This window comes from Mesoplodon bidens, assembly GCF_964165515.1.
Source record: "Mesoplodon bidens genome assembly, chromosome: 3".
NCBI lineage: Eukaryota > Metazoa > Chordata > Mammalia > Artiodactyla > Ziphiidae > Mesoplodon > Mesoplodon bidens.
Genome location: NC_138178.1, coordinates 32,605,290 through 32,611,678, shown reverse-complemented (window position 1 = coordinate 32,611,678; position 6,389 = coordinate 32,605,290). Strand labels below are relative to the sequence as shown.

At 42.9% G+C, this 6,389-nt stretch overlaps 1 pseudogene across 1 annotated transcript; it reads left to right on the top strand.

The window, feature by feature from the left end:
* The first annotated feature begins 4,491 nt into the window (after positions 1-4,491).
* On the top strand, positions 4,492-5,668 carry LOC308614004 (frizzled-3-like; annotated as a pseudogene). The gene has a single exon. The product of its transcript is annotated as a frizzled-3-like (transcript).
* The last annotated feature ends 721 nt before the right edge of the window (positions 5,669-6,389 follow it).

Here is a 6,389-nt window from a genome sequence, read left to right as displayed (position 1 = left end):
ATCCTATGGGCACTTCCCCGTAAACCCTGCAAACAAATCTCTGTCCCATCGTCTGACTCCTGGAGACCGTAACCCAAGACACCTTCCTGAAACTAAAATCTTAGCCTTGAAATACAGAGAAAACTATGTAAACAACAATGTGAAAGTGCTTTGTAGATTTTGTCATGCTGTCTTTATGTAAAGGACCATTATAGTTACTACATGTATCATTTTTTCAAATTTGTCTTACGCTAGTTTTTATTACAAATAGAGAATGTTCCAGCTAATTTACAGAAGTTTAGCCTCAGGAATTTGTAAGTTCACTGAGCATTCCAACCCCACATTAATAACATGCTTTCTAAAGTAAGCACCCTTTCTTTTTTTTTTTTTTTTTTTTTTTTTTTTGCAGTACGCGGGCCTCTCACTGTTGTGGCCTCTCCCGCTGTGGAGCACAGGCTCCAGACGCACAGGCTCAGCGGCCATGGCTCACGGGCCTAGCTGCTCCGTGGCATGTGGGATCTCCCCAGACCGGGGCACGAACCCATGTCCCCTGCATCGGCAGGCGGACTCCCAACCACTGCGCCACCAGGGAAGCCCAGCACCCTTTCTTTTAAAAGCAGCAACTCGTGTGATTTTTCACTTTTGATGCAAATATGAAGAAATAATCTATTCATTCTTTTCACAAATATTCATTGAAGTCCTCTGGGCTTAGCACTGTTGTGGGTGCTGAAAATGCAGCGTTTATGGAGATTCCATTCTAGTATGAAAAATAAATAATTATGTCTGCATAATGACAAGTTCTGCAATGAACTAAGATAAGTGATGTGCATAGACAGTGACTTCTAGGAGTTGAGACACTCCTTGATCTTGTATAAAACACAGGTCTCAGGAGCATTATGGACTGAACCTCCAGAACTGGGCTAGGATGGCAAATGCTACATTGCTCCTGTGGGTCACATGAGAGTTTCTTTTTACAGTTCTATAGGTATTTATTGCATGCCTACCCTATGTCAGTGGTGGTATTGAAAAGGCTTGAACTTCCAAATAAAGCAGCAACAACAGTGATAGAAGTGTGGGTACCCTAGGGAATAGCCCTTGACCTAGTTGGTAGAAGAAGATAGTCTTCTCTGGTGGGTGATAGTCCTCATCCACTGGAGAAGGTGGGTGAGATCAGTGATTCTCACACTTGAGCATGAATTAGAATCACCTGGAGGACTGGTCAAATCACAGAATACTGGACCTCCATCCTTACCCTTACCTCTGAGGTTTTCTCTTGCAGTAGATCTGGGGTGGGGCCCGAGAATTTGCATATCTATCATGCTCCTATGCTAATTAGCATTGTGTTTGTTATTATTATTATTTTTTAAATAACCACTGCCCTTTGCTACCAGACTCCTCCCTCCTTAGGTTTTCCTCAATCAAGAAGTCGATTTTTCCACCCCATTAAAATCAGGCTGGGCCTGTGACTTGACCTGGCAATGAAATGTAAATGCAGGGATGGTGTGTCGCTTTGGAGCAGAAACCCTAAGAGCCACTATGTACTCCTGCCATCTTTCTCTTCCCCTCTGTCAGGAGACAGGTATATCCCAAATATGGGGCTGCTCATTCAGCCTGGGTCCTGTAATGAAGAAGAACTGAAATCCAGCGGCACTGATTCATGATGAACGTGCAACACAGGACATAAACAAACCTTTGTTGTTATAGGCAACCGAGGTTTGGGGATTGCTTGTTAGTGCAGCATATGATGGTCTAAACTGACTGATACAGAAGACTTCCTAGAGAACATGATACTGAGTAGAGTTTGCAAGGTGCATTGTCCAGGCAGAGAAGAGGCGTTTGAGACGGCAGGCAGGCTATGTGGGGTATCTAGTGCATAAAATACTTCAGGATAGAAAGCGATGGGAGAGGTAGGCAGGAGCCAAACCACTGAACCTCGCAGGTCAAATTTCATCCTCTAGAGACCAGATGACAAAAACCTCAAATGGAACATGCCCCAAATAGAGCCTTAGATACCATTCCCTCTCCCCAGGCTGTTCTTTCTAAAGTCTTCTCCAATAAATTAAACAGTACCAACACTTACCCTGTTCCTCAAGCCAAAAATCCAAAAGTCAACCCTGATCAACTTGTGTCATTCTCTCACTCCTCATCAGCAAGTCTGGTTGGCTGCATCTACAAACACAAGCTCAGTCCTTTCTAAATCCACTGCCACGGGCTTCCCTGGTGGCGCAGTGGTTGAGAGTCTGCCTGCCGATGGAGGGGACACGGGTTCATGCCCCAGACTGGGAAGATCCCACATGCTGCGGAGCGGCTGCACCCGTGAGCCATGGCCGCTGGGCCTGCGCGTCTGGAGCCTGTGCTCCGCAATGGGAGAGGCCACAACAATGAGAGGCCCGCGTACTGCCCAAAAAAAAAAAAAAAAAAAAAGCCAGAGTTTAATTCCACTGCCTCTCCCTGGTCCAGCCACCAGCATCTCCCCCTGGATTCACTGCAGCTATCTCCTCTCCTTGTTTCCAGCCTTGCTTCCTTGTGGTCCATTCTCCACATTGCAGCCAGAGCGAGCTCCTAAAAGTATAAATCAGATGATGGATTAAGTCATCTCCCTGTTTGCAATCTTCCAGAAGCTTCCCATTACATTGAAAATAAAACCGAACATCCTTATGGTGGCTGATAAGTCCCTACAGAACCTAGCCTCTGCCTACGTCACCAATTTCTCCTCATACCAAATCCCTTGTCCAGTTCACTAAGTTCAAGCTACCCTGGCCTTCCTTCGCACTGCAAGTTCCCTCTGTCAGAAATGCTCATCTTCAGTTCTCCATGTGCCATATCCTCGGGGGAGCCTTCCCTGGCTACCCTAACTCAAGCAGTACCTCTGCTCCTAAGGTGAAAATCTTTCTTCATTACGCCTATTGCTGTTTGAAATTATTTTATATATTTGCAAGTGATTGCTATCTGCACATTCATTAGAATAGAAGTTCCAAGATATCAGGTCTAAGACTTTCATGAATTCATTTGTTCACACATCCACTCAACAAATATTTATTAAGCATGTAGTATGTACAAGACATTTTCCCTTCTGGGGACAATATTTCAGCCATGAGCCACTGCCTTGGCACATTCAAGTTGCTTAAGAAATATCAGTTGACTAAATAAATAAATGAATAAACCGAAGGGTAAAAAAAAAGATTGGATCAGAAAGAAGTATATAGGTCACATATACATTGCTAATGAGAAAACTGAACTTTAATAATAAAACAACAAAATGCTAATTTAGACTGCCTGAGACATCCAGATCAAACAGCATTGGTCCCAGAGAAAATGAGCTAGGAAAGGCTCCCTCATTGGGACTTCTGAAAGTATACAAGAATCATTAAAATGGAGAACATGACTGTGCATAACCAGCATGAAAATACCATGCACATGTTCTTCTATTAGCAGGATAACTACTCAGTAACTTATTAGGAATAATTTATTAAGCGCTTTCCTTGACAAAGGCAAGGAAACTGTACTGTAATTAGCCACACTCGCACTACTGATTCCTAACAATAATTTTATGTCCAGGATGTAATGAACCTTTCGGGAATTTCAAAAACTGCTACGAGTTGAAGTCAATTTTGAGACAGCAAAGCAACAGTGTTTGTGTGGGTTGAAATGCGGTGGCTGGTTCCAGCCGGGAACTCCGAAGTTTCCCTGATTTCGGATACGGGTATATTTTCACATAACATACCATCACTTCTGTGTGAAGTCATGTGTACCTCCTCCCTCTTCTTTTCATTACAAGGAGTAGTGAAGACATAAACCAATTCCAGGTACAGCAAAATCTCAATAATTCAGGCTCACCCTGGAGAAAGCCAAGGGCAGCTATGGCCAAGCCTGAATTCTAAAGGAAGGAAGTGGTGTATGCTTTTTAAAAAGGTACATCCAACATTAACCAAGTATTGACTTTGCTAGTACCTGGGGGGAGGACTCTAAATTAATGTCGGATTAAAATGACTTACGATGGCATATTGCAATTGATTTGTCCTCTTAGGGAGAATAAACATTGTCTTCTACAAGATTAGTTATATTGGCCCGTGCGTGCTTGCCAGCGGTCCTCGTTCTCTCCATGAACCTGAGGGAGCCGCGGCCACCCCCGGCCGGCACTGCAGGCCCCCAGGAGCCTGGCCCCGAGGTGTGAAATATTTCAGTCAAAGGAAGAAATAGCTCTTCTCCTAAGATGGAATCTGTTGTTTGGGAATGTGGTTGATCAACTTGATATGTTGGCCAAGTGGTGCCCTATGTAATAAACTGAAAAGACGAGGCAAGATGATGTCATTTTCCCATATTGTGAAACCAAAAACAAATGCCTTGTGTGAGACCAAGCTAACAAACCTCTGACGGTGCAAAGAGTATTTCTGTTTGAAGAACTTAACAGTAAGATAGAAGTACTTTCAAGCTGAGGCCTGCAAGTGTATAAAGATCTAAAATACATATTGAGTAGGCCTGATCATCTGAATCCCATTCAGTCGAGGAAGCATGGCTGTGAGTTGGATCGTCTTCTTTCTGTGGCCCTCGACTATGTTTGTGGGGCATATAGGTGGGCACAGTTTGTTTTCTTGTGAACCTATTACCTTCAGGATGTGCCAAGATTTGTCTTATAATACCACCTTCATGCCTAATCTCCTGAACGTTATGACCAACAGACAGCAGCTTTAGCAATGAAGCCATTCCACCCTATGGTGAATTTGGATTGTTCTCGGGATTTCCAGGCATTTGTGCACTCTATGCTCCTATTTGTATGGCATACGGACATGTCACACTTCCCTGCCCTAGGCTCTGTCAGAGGGCTTACAGAGAGTGTTTGAAGCTCATGGAGATGTTTGGTGTTCCTTGGCCTGAAGATATGGAATTCAGTAGGTTCCCAGATTGTGATGAGCTGTATCCTCGACTTGTGGATGTGAATTTAGCTGGAGATCCTACTGAAGGAGCCCCAGTGGCAGTGCAGAGGGACTATAGTTTTTGGTGTCCCCGAGAGTTGAAAATTGATCCTGATCTTGGCTATTCCTTTTCACACGTGTGTGACTGTTCACCTCCTTGTCCAAATATGTACTTTAGGAGAGAAAAACTTTCATTTGCTCTGTATTTCATAGGATTGATTTCAATCATTTGCCTCTCAGCCACATTATTTACTTTTTTAACTTTTTTGATTGATGTCACCAGATTCCATTATCCTGAAAGACCTATTCTATTTTATGCAGTCTGCTACATGATGGTATCATTAATTTTCTTTATTGTGTTTTTGCTTGAGGACCGAGTAGCCTGCAATGCATCTAGCCCTGCACAGTAAGGTTTCCACAGTGACACAAGGATCTCATAATAAAGCCTGTACCATGATTTTAATGGTACTCTATTTTTTTTTATTATGGCTGGCAGCGTTTGGTGGGTAATTCTTACCATGATGTGGTTCTTGGCAGCTGTGCCAAAGTGGGATAGTGAAGCTATTGAGAAGAAAGCATTGCTATTTCACGCCAGTGTGTGGGGCATCCCTGGAACTACAGCTATCTTCCTTTTAGTGATGAACAAAATTGAAAGTGACAATATCAAAAAAAAGATTACTCATATTGTTCTCTTAATTCATTTTTTCAGAATACTTAGGCAAAATTCAATCCAGGTCCAGTCCATCTGTATGCAAACTTTGGATTTGTGGGTCTGAATTACCATTTTATCATAAAACTAGAAAGCATTCTTATAACCAACATGGTATAGTCTCTCTAACGGTCTCCAAGATCTTGTCAGAGACCTCTTTCTGTGTTTAGGTGTCAAGATATTAATTGCTTTTTCCAATGTGCTGTGACTCATGTTTAGTCACTTTTCTTTAATGACTCAAGCTGGGAACTCAGTGACGTTTGTGAGTGGCAGGATGACACAAAAGAAGCCGGGTGAATTCTCTCTTCACCATCCTCCATGATATGATTTCACAAGCTCAGGCTTCTGCCCAAGTAACCTGTCATTCATTTACTTCATGGCGAGGAATGCCTAACGTCTCAGGGTTGAAAAAATTATGTCAATGTTGTGCTTACACAAGAATAGATGACAGGACAAATGGAGCAGAATAAAAAGTCCAGAAAACCATATTTACTTTCAACAGACTAATGTCAAAGGGGGAAAGATGACCTTTCTAATAAATAGCACCAATCAATGGATACACAAATGGGGAAGAAACATATCTTAACCCCCTACCTCATACCAGGTATAAATATCAATTCCAAAAAGAGTACATTATTTTTTAATATATTTATTTATTTATGTTTGGCTGTGTTGGGTCTTTGTTGCTGCGCGGGGGTTTTCTCTAGCTGTGGCGAGTGGGGGCTGCTCTTCGTTGCAGTACGTGGGCTTCTCATTGCGGTGGCTTCTCTTGTTGCACGGCACGGGCT